Raw genomic sequence first — 14,227 nt, 5'->3', positions numbered from 1 at the left:
ACACAAACTGTTTAACCACAGTGACCATTGGACTGTTTAAGCACTTAAGACACAAAGTCAAAAATCTCTGAATGCAATGAATGATTTTTAAAGTGCATTTATTTTATATGGATGGCACAAATAAGCTTTTGACAAAAAAGTTGTCTGTAAGAATTATTAGAATCACTTAAATCATTAAGTTACAATTAGTGGTCGACCGATAAGGTTTCTTGCATTATTTTACAATAATTCAAAGGCCCGGGGTGAATTGTTCAGCTTATATTACGGTTACCACACCTCAAGACATCGATCACGTGATAAATTTAAAGGGATTCGTTTGGTTTTTGTACTTAAATCGCTATTTGTAAGTATGACTATTTCTTCTGCGTCTCATCCAACGGCTCTTTTGCTTGTTCCAAAACATCATTTTAAAGCTGACAATGGATGCTTGAGCCATTGCTAGCGTTCTAATGAAGTTATTAATGAAGTTATTAAAAAGAGAGTGAGAGTGACAGAGAGAGAGAGAGAGAGAGTGAGAAAGAGAGAGCAAGAGGGCAAGCGACAGAGAGAGAGAGAGAGAGAGACTGTGTGAACGAGGCCACCTCTGTGTGTCTCTGAACCCAGATAGCACACGTACGTCTCAGATACGTATCTGCGAGGTAATCACTCAGATTTCCATTCCGTCTGGAAAACGTATTATAAAGGTCGTTTGCCCATATGAATTACGTATCTGAGACGTACGAGCCCAGCCGTTTTGAAGACGCTTTTAAGATCTTTTCAAGACGCTTGATATTTAGAATGATGGTTAGCAGATGTTTCTAAGATATTTCCAAGATGTTTCTTAGATCTTTAAAAGATCTTTATAAGAGCTTTAATCGAGCTCTTTCTAAGATGTTTCTGAGAGCTTTAAAAGACGATTAAAAGATCATTAAAAATAAATTGCTCTAAACTACATCTTCTACACAGTTATACACACATATTATTACAATATATCATTGACAACAATTAAAACAGTATTTTCAATAAAACAGGCAGTTGATTGCGTAAAATTTATTAAAATTAGACAAAGGAAAACATTCATAAGATGCATATTTACACGAGTGTATGCAAAAAAGCAACGTTTTTCTATAACATACAAAGAAACACAATATCTTTAAATTAATCAAATGCTTCCTCGGGCAAAGAACATCTTTTCCCGATTTTCCGCGTCTCCTTCAGTGCTAGACGGACGGATTCTTCATCTGCAGCAGCTGCATTCTAAAAGAAACCATTACAAAAATAAGGAAAAATTAATTTTACAAACTATGTCATATGTTTTCTTTGTTTCCTCAATATAACTCTGATTAGAATGTCAAACAAAGATAAAATCATCCGTATTAATCGTCAATATCGTGTATATTATTAATATGAGCGTCTTTGCGTTAAATTCGTGCTACACCACACCATGCACTTATATCGACGTCGCAATGCAAAAGAAGAAGGGCAAGAAAGAAACCTGTCCTGGTCTGGCGATTTAAGGGAACATTTGTTTAAGGTATGTAGTAATAATACATTTTAATAATGCTGAGAGTGGGATCAGTTAACTAGAAATTTCGTTGATAATAAGCAATGTATGTACAGTAACTAGCTAGTTCACGTTAGATATATTATTCACGTGTCTGTGGTTATTTTAGGTTTTTGATAGTTAATTTCACTGATAGTTTGAGCCCGTGTAAATTTCTTAAAAAGCTGTAATTATTATTTTATTTAACATTATTATGTTTGCTGTCAAGACTGATATTTATTTATATATATTTATTGACGTTGATATGTAAACTTAACCTACTCAGCTGTACTTGACTAATGCAATAATGACAGGTCCACCTGTTTAAGTATATTGTAAAACATTTGAACATAACAACATTTGGACATAACATACACACATTGTTTCCGCCTGCATCAATTTAGTTGTATAGCTGCATTGCTGGTTAACACCTCTGGGCAGATTCTCCATGTTCTTCTTTTATGTGTAGCTGCTCACCTTAAACAGATACAGTACATTGAAGTAATGTTAAAACAAATTAAGCCCTATAATATTGTTTATGTTTACAATAATTGGTAAAAAGTTTGACGGATAAAATGGTTCTTACCATTCTCTATATAAGCCCCTCTGTTAACTTTTGTTCAAGCCTGTCTAGATCTTTTATCAGTCTAGAAAGATGTTGGAGAAAAGACATCATCCTCTTCTATAATCTCCATCTGTAATTGGACTAACAACTGGACCAGTGAATGCAGGTGACTCCAAGATTGTCTCGTTTACAGCTGCAATATCAAAAAAATAATTGAATTGAGGCTTTTTATATACATTTAGTATTTTTTATTAAAATTCATAATGAGCATATGTATACATTGATTTAAAACAGTACTCAAGACTGTAGATTTACTGTGAGGTTTTGAATGTTGGACGGATTATCAGACCTGCATCTGCCTCAGACATGTTGATGTTTAGCTAATGACGATTTTAAATACATTTATTTTTATTTTTTTTAGGGAACTTACTCTCCATTCGACCTTGCAGGTCACACCATGGTCTCAAGAGGGAAAATGAGTGCTCTATGGATTGAACAGAAAAGGTAGGATTAAACAGTGTTATGTTGTATTTAAGTGCCATGAACAATGCGTTTATGTTTTCTTCCTAATTATGTCAACAAATGCTCTCTTACCTTGCATGGTACTTTAGATTAATCAAAACTCCAACCATCTGTATGAGGGTCTGGATGGATAAAGGATGCCCACTGGAGCTGGAAATGATGGATCAGGTCATTTTCATTTGTCACATTTACAAAGAAGCACACTCTAAGGATTGCGTTACCCTGTCTGTGGCAAATACACTAGACAAAAGTATTGGGAGGCCTCATTCTAATAAACATGTTTATTTATTCCAGTATGTCCAATCAAAACAAATATAAATGCTATACCATATAATACCACTTCAAAGAGTTTTGTTTTGATTTTTGTTGCAACAGTTTTGTAAGTGCCTTTTTCTGTTCCGAAATGACTACAGCTTCTTGTACAAGTCATTGATAGGTTTAGGTGATGAGTTTTTGGCTAAAAACCTTTGAGTCATATCAAAGGTGTTAGCTGAGTTAAGGTCTGGGGTTTATTCAGACCAGTCAAAGTTCTTCCACACCAGACTGAATCACTAATTTTCTGTTTGAACCTTACTTTGTTTGTAGGGTCATTCTTAATTTAGTATTGAAAAGGGCCCTGCCAAAACTCTTGCTATAAATTTAGCATCAAACGGTTTTTCTAGAATATCATATGCTGTAGCATTAAGATTTGTGCTCATGGAAATAAGTAAAGTATTTAAACCTGTTTATTAGAAGGAGGTGTCGCAATAGTTATGTCTATATAGTTTATGTTTAACAAGCCAAAATAACTAGGGCTGCTTCTTTTTAAGAACTTTTGGGTATTTTTAAATCAGCCAGAGGAATAACATCAGTCCTTAAATGTGTAATGTACTGCAATAATTTTGTAATGATCAAACGTGAGGTCAGATTCTTGTTAACCTACTGTGTTCTTTCTTGATGGTTAGCCGAGTGTCCCAGGACAGAAAATCTGTTTCGTATGGATCAGAGTCAGACATTAACATCTAATATGTAATATCTAGTGATATGTTTTCTTAGATAATGCTGTGAACAAATGCTCTTTTACCTTGAATATTAGGTGGATCCACACTTGAACCATCTGTATGATGATCTGCACCCACTGGATCTGTAAATGGTGGTGCAGGTAAGTTTCACAAGTAAACAAACTCAAATCCTATTCAGACCATTCATGATTCCAGCAATAACCAAGTTTTTTCGTAACAATAAGACTGCATTTACAATGCAAATCTTAATGCACAGATCACTTTTTTTTGACTATATTCATTTTTTGTTCTGCTCTTTTTATATTTACATAAGACACTATTCATATCTGATATCGGTGTTACAATAATTTGCAAAACTACAGTTAATATGAGTGTCATGATTTGCACTTGAGTTTTGTATCGACTTAAGCCAGGGTCACTGCCAATTTAGGCATGTTTTAATTATGACACTTAAACAATTGTATATGTTCTTCGATAAAGGTTTTTGCAATCATGGAAACAAAAGTGAATCGCAGACAGCATTCTTCTTTTACGAATGTAAAATGGCTGAAGTAGTGATGTCACTAGCTAAATTAATTTTCATTTGACCTCCCCCACAGAAAGACACAGCACATCATTATATCGTTGGCTCCGCCCACTGGTGTTCAGTCTAAAGTAGTAGTTGTTGACAATCATAAAGTTGTAATAACAGTAAGATTGTGATGTCAGACAAACATTGTGCTGTTGCTGGCTGTGGGAAATTAGTGTCTTTGTAAGGGTCGCAAATAATTTGAAAATATTTATGTTTCAAAATATGCCCCCCTACCATGAACTAAACTGGACTGTTGCAGAGACCAAGTGTAGTAGGGTACAGAGCGCTCACACTAGTAACACCAAACTTTGGAGGTAAAACATACTTTGGTATGATACAGTATGCATAGTGTGAGTACCCCATAATTTTACTGTAAACCATGCCGTTCCTTAGAGCTTATTTCTATGTATATTTTAAACATTCTTCATTCTCTTGTAATTATTTTTGCAGGTTTCTGAATTGATGTCAGATGCAAAGCAGAAGCTTATTTTCTGCCAGTTTGGCTTCATTGTGGAAAATGCTTGAAACTAAAATGCAGGTGACATTCTTTTGTTTATTGAAGCTATGACAAATAATTTGTCTGTTTGGTTAATGTTTTATACAGTGTAACTGTACCTAAACATTGTTCCTTGAGGTCCTCTGCTATTCACATTTTGTATGTCTTCCTTATTTAACACACCTTATTCAAATCATCAGCTCATTAGTAGAGATCTTCATGAACTGAACTGAGGCTGTGTCCAAATGTTCACACTTGTTGTCTTTGCACTAGACTACTTACATTATGTTTTTTTTTGTATTTGGCCTAGGTATTCTAGTGGGCGTGAAGATCCCAAGTGTGTATGTAGAATTATTCATCCGATGGGACACACTTAGCATGTGTAAAAATTTCAATCCAGGTAGTGCCAGCAATTTGCACCAAAACGTATTTGTGTTTTATTTACTACTTTTAATTTATATTTAACATTTTTAAGTTTTTCTGTAAATAAAATGAACACTCTGAAATGAACATTTACTTATATTAAACTTTTAGATGCAGAATTCTTTGCTCCTGTAAAAAAGCTCTTTGTTTTGAGTATGTAGCTTTATTAAAGTGTATTATTTATTCAGTAGTCCCTAAATAAACGACACAATGTTGCAGATGTTTCACAAAATGCATAATAATAATGCAGTGAACACCATAGAAATGTTAACATACAATTAAAAGTCTCATGCTTTACATCCAGAACATGATGCACGATAGGATGCACAAAGTGATATTTGGACGCAGCCTCAGTCTGTCAAATCAAAGAGACATACAGAATGCACAGAGCAGTGGGACTCCATGAACAGAGTTGAGAACCACTGCTGTAACTCATTATGCTTACCTGACTCATGCAGAATTCTGGCCTGGTGTTTGGTCCCCCCTTTCTCTGGCTTGTGTCTCCATCATCATTACACTCTTGTCAGTGTAATAGTATCGTCGTCTGCGTACCAGGACTTTGTTACTCAGCTGTCCCTTCTCCTTCAAGCTACATTTTTGTCAAGCTGCAACAAGTTGGAATACATAATTATTAACGTTTAATGATTTTGATGTATGAAATATGTAACAAAAGCAAAAAATGTATAGACATTCTATTAAGAAATTACCTTTTTGTTGTTTGTTTACTGACCTTTCAACCATATTGCATTTATAATTGATCATCATACCTTTGGTCTACTGTTAACAGGCTACTGTAGAAAACAAAGTCAAACAAAAAAGAGAGAAAAAATTATAAATGCTGAATGTGTCTCATCTTAAATACATTGTTGTTGTTTTTGTTTCATTGAATTTGGATGTTTTGATGATTTAAGGAAAATTTACGTAGCATATATATTGATGTTTTAAATCAGAGTTTGTTAATGACACTTAATCATTAACAAACATTTAAAAAGCTTTATTACAATACTAATTGATAATATTAATGTAATAATCTTGTTTTGTAACACCCTAAATCACTGAGCGCACAAACGCTACCCCTGTTACAAGCATGAGTGGTTGACTTCATGCAGACATTGAAGTACCGCGAGAGTGATTCAAAAGCCCACGAAACAGTGTAATCACGCGGTACTGTGATGTCATACTGGTTAACGCTAAGCCACGTGAAGCCGGACACAAGGGCTACACTAATCTTTGGGCTGGAGTAGCCTGTGGTTTTTAAGGCTTCGTGTCTCATCGCGTTAAACGATCGCAGAACGATTTATTTCTCTTTTTCACCTCGATCTTTGGCCTCGTGTGATTTACCAAAACCAACATGTGAAGTTACAACGCTGACAAAGGAGTTTCATCAGTAGAGGTAAGTAACCAACATTATGTTATGCATGTAGTGGATCTAAAGATTGATTGTCGTATATGATCATTCTTTTTTTGGTTTGTTTGTTTGTAACGTTTATCAATGCAAGCCAAAATCGATCTGCAAATCCTGAAGGCAAGGCACGTTGAACATGTAACCGTTTTCTCAGCGGTGGTGGGGTAAACATTTGCTAAGTTAGCCTAGACCACCAGCCCCTGTTTAACTTAAAGTTACTTGAGTTATAAAATGTATCAATCTTCCCGCCCGACTTGCTTGGAGTAAGTTAACGTTATGTAAACGACCGGTATTCACAAGAAGCCTTAAAGTTTTATAGCGAAGTGGTTTGATAATTAAGTTAATATATTTTATCAGTTGTATTAGCGATAAAGTTATTTATCTGTGAATTAATTCGTATTTTTATCAGTTTCTAACAACACATACATGACAAAAGGCTAGCGTAACGTTAATAACGTACGTTAAGTTACTTACCAACACGAACAAACTGAGTCTGACAGACAAATTAACTTAAAGCCAACAATTAAAAAAATATATATATTATAAATTAACATAAACGTTATGTTTACGAATTATATTATTTACATGTTAATAATGATGTTAAATGCGAAGAAAATGTTGAAGTGTGCCTGAGGAAAAACGGTCATATGATGAAAATGGCGCTCACGTGACGTACGAATGGCCTCGCGACCTCGCGCTTGCGCGACAGAAGGGTTAACTTCCTGCTCCAACCTGCAACCATTTGAATGCAGGGATAATAACAAATAACCAAAGTTTAATAATATTGCTGGATTTTTATAATGCTTAATAAGTGATGCGTGTAAATTTACACATATTTATTACGTCACTGACATTGTTTTTTATTGCGTTTATTTCTTTTATATTGATTGAAAATGAAAACCTTATTTAATTTACCTAAAATTTGTTTGTGTTTAACACTGATTTATGTTGTTTTTCTGTTTAATATTAGTGTGTCCTGGTAAACGTGTGCTCGGAAACATGCAGATTACAGTATTTACAGAGCCGACCTTGAGGCACCCACTGATGGATAATCTGTTTACCTAAAAACAGGTAATGTATAAACATTGCAAATATAATGAATTCACAACTATATAATTTCACAAATATTAAATATTATTAACAATTATTATTAATAATGTACATATTAAATTATATTATACATGTTCAGTTGTTCTGTTAAGTTATTTGAAGGATATGCATGGTAGATCAATTAGATTATCTTTCTCACTAGCTATAAGCAGCATGCTATATAAATGTTCCACTTAAAGGTGTAGCGGAGGATTTTCTCGAATTTTAGAAAAGAAACGCCGTCTCCACTTTTTAAAAAAAATGCAATTGCGGCAACACTCCAGATTGACAACTAGGAGGACCAATAGTCTTGATGATCCACCCGGAAAACCTAAATTCTCCGCAATACCTTTAATGTTTAATGCTCTTTTACCTTGATTGTTAGGGTGGTGTTCATACAAAGCAACTTATTGCTCATCTGCTTGAGAGAAAGTTACTGCTGGGGCTCTCCTGCTAAGGTTGTCTTAATTCTAAAAAGAAATTAAGTCATTTAGGCTTAGGTCATAGCAAGTTTTGAATGAATGACTTCACAATCTGTTTTAATAATGTTTATTTACAGTGTATTTTATTCCACTTACCTGAATCATGCAGAGGCTTGATGTTTAGTCCACCGGTTGTCTTCTCCAACCTCTGAGTGAAGCCACCACGAGTGGTCGTGTTAACCAATTTTTTTAATTTTAGTGCACAGTGAGTGTGTCTACATAGTCTAAACGCTTAATAAACTGATAACGTGTAAGGTCATTTAAATGCATAAAATGGTTTTCTTTTATAGGGTAAAGCCCATAAATGGCAAAAACTGATTGGCACAGGTAGTTTTTTTGCTCTTAAACCAGATTTTAACGTCTTTTTTGCCATTTCGTATGTGCGTATGTCTCCACCTGTGATAGATAAACTTCACAAATAAAAGTAAATTAAAACGCCTGAAACATGTTAATGTAATAAACTGATTTTTATAATATCATAATAAGATAATTGTCCTCTTATTATGTGCATGTAAACATACTCAATGTCTTTGTTTATCCTTTGTCTCAAGTCACACTGAGTGTGAGAAGTCATTTGTCCAGTGCTGTCGGGAAATCTATTGATAACTGCAATTCCTTCAGTCTAACATGATGGTTGAATTACACACAGATAAACTCCCACTTTATAGACCACAAGATTTGAGTTCAGGCAGATTAAGATAGTTGATTGAGTTTAGTTGTTATTGTTTGGCTGTTGCCTCATATTATTATTGATTTTGACAATTTTCTTACAGCCCTTGTCTGTCAAAATAATGCAACCTCTGGTTGTAAAGCAAATTTTAAACTGATCTTCTTCATTCTGTCACTAGCCCACCACAATCCATGTTTACCAGCTGTGAAAGTGCGCAGGCCAAAAATCTTCCTTCACCTGTGGGCCTCTACCCACATGTAGATAAGGTAATGAATTATTTGATTACTGTCGCTGTTTCTGTCACTGGGGCAAAATAACTGCCCTAGAGAATATGAAGAATAGCCAAAACTGTGGTATTGCGCTAGCCCTAAAAATTTGATCTTGATGTTTCATGACACATGGTACAACCGCTTAGTAGACATGAGCCAGTATAAGATTCTGGCGGTATGATTACCTTTAGCAAAAATACCACGGTTTCACAGTGTTGCGGTATTCCCATTGCTACACTAAATATTTTTATTTTTAAATGGCAGGTAAAAAATAAAGCCTTTAAATTATATTATATATAATATTTTCGAAATGTATATTACATGTAAACATCAAATCAATCACATGACTTAATGAATTTTGTATAAATACAGTTCATACCTTGGAGACGGTTTCACAGACCATTTTAGTGGTTTTGTAACCTTGACTGTTTAAAACCACGGTGTACCTTAAAACTGGTAACAAGCCCATGCCTACCGCGTAGTGTCTATTATTAAGGTGGTTGACAGGTCTGTTTGCATGTTATTGCATTGGTAATAATTTATTGTTTATAGTCCAATATTGATTGTGAGAATTATTTAAATTTCCTTAAAAATGTTCTAACATCTTTTCCTTTCTTTTCTTAATGCAGCACTTCAGGAGAAACCTGCCTGTGATCTGCTAAGATGCAAAGATTCAACTCTGGCCCATTGTCATCCCAACACCTCATCTGCCATCAGTTTCGTTTAGTGTCGGTCTATTGCAAAAGTTCTTATAAACTTTAAATGAGACTTTGTGTTAAGCAGGGGTTTCCAAACTTTTCATTCCACAACATATTAAGCCCAGGATACACAGCAGGATTTTTGCAATCCAATAAGACCTTATCACACTGTGTGACAAGGATTGTTTAAACTTCAGCAGTAGACTGTCGATGAAGACACCTATTGCATCTGAGGCTGCGACATCCGTCATCAGCATGCGCTAGTGGTAAACAAATACAGGTATGCAGGTCGTAGCAACAAACACATTGTTGATGTGCGTTGATCATGCTGAACTTCTTACACTGTCATAAAACTATCGTAGGTGTCTTTGGTCCAAGGACTGGGAAAACAGACGTCTTTAAACCTCTCACACTGTATGAGATAGGACCACCAATTAAGAGCCACGATCACAGAAATCTCCACGATTGTTTCACGATTGGTAATCTTTCATCTGGGACAGCCAAAAATCGTGCCGTGTATTATGGGCTTTAGACAGGTGTAATCTTATAGTATATCAAAACCATTGCTAATAATTAATTGGACAAACCATCACTACAATGCAACACTCACTATCTTACGGTGCGACCCACAAGTGGGTCTTCACCCACAGTTTAAAAACCCTGAGTATGAGTAAGAGTATGTTGTATTGTAATTAAAGTCACATCTAAGTGTTATGGAACAGTTTGTCATTATATTCACAGTATTACATGGTTCTTTCAGCAGTTACTACGTTACAGTGCTCTTAAAGTGTCCTGATCAGCTTTGGGTCTTGTGAAGTAATGTAATGAGAATGTGATCAATATCTTTGCAGTATTTTTGTTACACTGTGGCTGTAATCATATTAACACATAGGTTAAACATTTTATTCAAATTTGGTAAACAAACTAGTCAATATAATTCATGCTGTGATGCTGGATTAAACCTGGTCAAATGATTGTGTATTGTGTTTTCAATTTTTTATGAGGTTTCTTCATCTATATAAACATTCTCAATATCACCTTTGGTTTGCTCAGAGTTTGTTCAGATGATTTTTAAAACTAAATGTTGTGAAAATGCAAGGTGTGTTACACAATTTCAATGGATGGCGTGGGGTCAAAAACTATCAAAAGTTTCAACCTTAGATATATAACTGTTGACAAACACACTTAATGTGAGTCACACCCAGTAATTATAATAAGCAGGAATTGCAGTAAGCAGGGTCATCTTAAGATAATCAGCTTGTTGGCAATTGTTTTATTTAATTAAATGTATAACTTTTTTCATTTCAGACTGATAAAACAGTCAGAGGGGCAGTGGCTGTTGGCAATGATGTTCTTGTGTGTTTTGTATTTGTTAATATTTTGTAGTCAGAAAGAGTATGAGATCACCTTTTCTTGTGCATGGTGCTTTATCTACGGTAAGTGCCTTTTTAACGTTTTGGATTAAACGCAAAATGTCTACATTGTTTTTTATTATACGTGATATGGGCTTTTATTAATTATATTTAATTATATTTTTTGCTTCAAAATTAATGCCAACCCTTAAAAACATGTTGACTATATTTTTAAAACAATTAAACAAGACATTTATTTAAAAAATGAAATGAGTTGGAGGTCTTTGCTGATTCGTCTGCGTTTGATCGGATTCAAGACCAAACGGAGATGCATTGCAGGCAGGTAGGATTTAGAATTTTTTAAGATCTTAAATACGTCTTGTAGAGATATGGAAGACGTATTATTCAAAGACGATCGTCAGCAGATGTAAAGATCTTTACAAGACGTATCTGAGACGTACGTGTGCTATCTGGGAATTGCCTCGGAAACTCATCTATCATGTTGTTTTTGTTAGTCCATTTTTACACCCGCATCACCACCTCGGTGTGCATTATTTTTCTAATAATTAAACGGCCCGTCGTCAATTATCCCTTACATATGTTGCTAAGAATGTGATTATTATTTGCCTACCGATTACTCTATGCAACCTCCAACCTTTTTGTGAGCAAGAGCTACCGCAATCAATAAAATCTGGAGAACTACTTTTCTGATATAGTCTACTCAAAACTTTTTGTTTTACTTGTTGATTTTATTTTATTTTACTCGTTGGTATGTTTTATCTTTGTTTAAAATGTTAACATTTCAGCTAATATAAAAATATGTAATACATAAATCTTTAAATTAAGGTTATTAATACATGATTAATACATAGTACTTTGGCGGGCACTATGTTGGAGACCACTGCTCTACAATACTTAATGGACTGTATAATTGAATGTTTAGATAATGAAACTCTTCACTCAACATTTGCTCTTTTTATAATATTGCTGTATATCAAGTGATGTTTACACTCTAAAAACGGCTGGGTTCTTTTTAACCCACACAGTAAAAAAACGGAATTTTACCGTTAAAATTAGTAAAATTACAGAAATACACTGCGAATGTACATATCCACTGTAAAATTACACGAAAAACACGCCAATGTGCATAATGGGTGCATATTGGACAGAACACGTTCTGGGTTAAAAATGACCCAATGTTGGGTGGTTGTTATGCAAACATGGGTTATAATAACCCAGCTTTGGGTTAAAACAACCCAGCACTGGGTAAATTTTAACCCAGCTGTGTGTTTGTCCACTATTTACCCAACATGGTTTAAAAATATCCCTGCCATTTTTAGAGTGTAGTGATTATTCAAGAGATAAGTACAGTTACAGACACAACACAAAGCTCACATTGCTTTATACAGTAATATTCCTTATAAACTCATGTAACCTGCTACTGTATATCACATCCTTTAGACATGTTTAAGCCATCAGTAATACTGGAAACACAAGTGCATTCAATAGTTTGGTCGCGTGGTAAATGGTAAATGGACTGCATTTATATAGCGCTTTTAACAGACCTATGGCCATCCAAAGCGCTGTACATGTTGCCTCACATTCACCCATTCACTCACACATTCATACACCGACGGCGGTGTCAGCCATGCAAGGCGCCATCCAGCTCGTCGGGAGCAGCTGGGGTTAGGTGCCTTGCTCAAGGACACCTCGACACTTGGTCCAGTGGAGCCGGGGATCGAACCACCAACCTTCCGGTTTGTAGACAACCTACATGAACCACTGAGCCACTGCCGCCCCCTAAACTGAGCCACTGCCGGTGCATTAATGCCACCCTGAGGTGTTTTTACACCTTTTTGCTCTACTTTTTAAATGGGTCTCATGACAGGGGTTACATGCCTTTGGTCAAATCTATGACATGTAAATTGCCTAATTACAGACAATAAGTATGTTGTTAGTGGGTGGAAAGATTCCTCATATGGAGAGAGACTACAACACATCACCTATTCCAGAAATGAAAAAGAAATCAACCTCGCAAAAAAAGAAAAATGCAACTCTTCTTCACCAATCTCACAGGGAATCCCATTAATGCACCAAATGGATTCAAACAGTGAAAGATCATGCATTAATTTATAATAATGGAAATCAATCAAAATTCTAGATTTGACAAGTCTTGAAAAAACAGTTACTAAGTCACAAAAACATTGGTCTCAATTTTTTCTTTTCTAGTGACATAAATTGCCATTTTCGCCTGACCAAGCAAAAAGTTCAATAACTGAGATTTTTGTTTACAACTTCTTAAATACTTAAAACCACAAATAAATATTTTCATTAAAAACAACACATTAAAAGAAGTAAAAAGCATTCCCAATATAGCATTCAAATAAAGGTTTTAGCCTTTCACGGTGCATGAATGCATGAAAAAAAGAGTTTCTTTTTGTGGACAAAAATGACAACCTTTATTACAATCAGAATTAAACAAAGATACAAAGGCATTAACTGCAACTGCCAATGTAAATCACCCGTTTTTTTTCAATGGTGACTTGTATAAGACTCTCCATTCTGGTTTTTCATTATCATCAAGTTTAAGAACCTCTCCAAGAGAGAGAGAGAGAGAGAGAGAGAGAGAGAAAGAGAGGATGTGATATAGCAGCAGTAATGCTGGGAACAGAAGTGCATTAACATACAGCCACAAGTGTGGCTTTCAATAGTTTGCTTGCATGCATTAATGCCACCCTGAGGTGTTTTACACCTTTTTGTTCTGCTTTAAGGAATGTGTCTCATGTCAGGGGTTAAATGCCTTTGGTCAAACCTATGACATATAAATGGTCTAATTACAGACAGTAAGCATATTGTTAGTTATGAGATACCTCATAAGAGAGAGAGAGAGAGAGAGAGAGAGACCGGAGAGTCAATGTATGTGACTGGAAACGCAACATTCCTGTCCACCACACAAACCTGCATGACAGATTATGAGTCTCGTGCATTTAAGCTCACTGTGAGTCATATTTGACACAGCAGCTGTGACTGAATCTTTATTGTATCTACAGTTTGCATTCATTATTTATGAATGGATAGGATGAAAATGCATTAAGTAGATTTGTTAATTCATATTTATGCGTTATATATTTATATGAGATAAGATAGATCAGTCTTATTTTC

The 14,227-nt window shown here is 35.0% G+C and overlaps 2 long non-coding RNA genes across 8 annotated transcripts; one reads left to right on the top strand and one right to left on the bottom strand.

Annotated features, from left to right (window-relative positions):
* Window positions 1-1,100: 1,100 nt before the first annotated feature.
* LOC135768916 (uncharacterized) lies at window positions 1,101-8,458 on the bottom strand. 4 transcript variants are annotated; one of them, XR_010542290.2, is made up of 9 exons: window positions 7,968-8,458; window positions 5,546-5,891; window positions 3,673-3,732; window positions 3,532-3,576; window positions 2,682-2,759; window positions 2,518-2,571; window positions 2,109-2,280; window positions 1,898-1,999; window positions 1,101-1,236 (listed from the first exon to the last, which is right to left on the bottom strand). It is a non-coding gene; the product is annotated as an uncharacterized lncRNA (long non-coding RNA). The 4 variants fall into 4 exon arrangements; XR_010542291.2 differs by lacking the exon at window positions 7,968-8,458 and adding an exon at window positions 6,980-7,026; XR_010542289.2 differs by lacking the exon at window positions 7,968-8,458 and having other exon boundaries at window positions 1,149-1,236; window positions 1,902-1,999; window positions 5,546-5,687.
* Window positions 1,232-11,543, top strand: LOC135768918 (uncharacterized). 4 transcript variants are annotated; one of them, XR_012336316.1, is made up of 9 exons: window positions 1,232-1,513; window positions 2,148-2,253; window positions 2,509-2,591; window positions 2,699-2,777; window positions 3,685-3,750; window positions 5,559-6,493; window positions 7,476-7,576; window positions 8,925-9,012; window positions 9,645-11,543. It is a non-coding gene; the product is annotated as an uncharacterized lncRNA (long non-coding RNA). The 4 variants fall into 4 exon arrangements; XR_010542296.2 differs by lacking the exon at window positions 1,232-1,513 and adding an exon at window positions 4,632-4,719 and having other exon boundaries at window positions 2,126-2,253; window positions 2,537-2,591; XR_010542294.2 differs by lacking the exon at window positions 1,232-1,513 and having other exon boundaries at window positions 2,126-2,253; window positions 2,537-2,591.
* Window positions 11,544-14,227: the final 2,684 nt, after the last annotated feature.

The sequence above is a fragment of the Paramisgurnus dabryanus genome, chromosome 3, assembly GCF_030506205.2.
Source record: "Paramisgurnus dabryanus chromosome 3, PD_genome_1.1, whole genome shotgun sequence".
Taxonomy (NCBI): domain Eukaryota; kingdom Metazoa; phylum Chordata; class Actinopteri; order Cypriniformes; family Cobitidae; genus Paramisgurnus; species Paramisgurnus dabryanus.
Note: the sequence above shows the minus strand (reverse complement) of the source record. Positions and strands in the feature narration are given on the sequence as shown.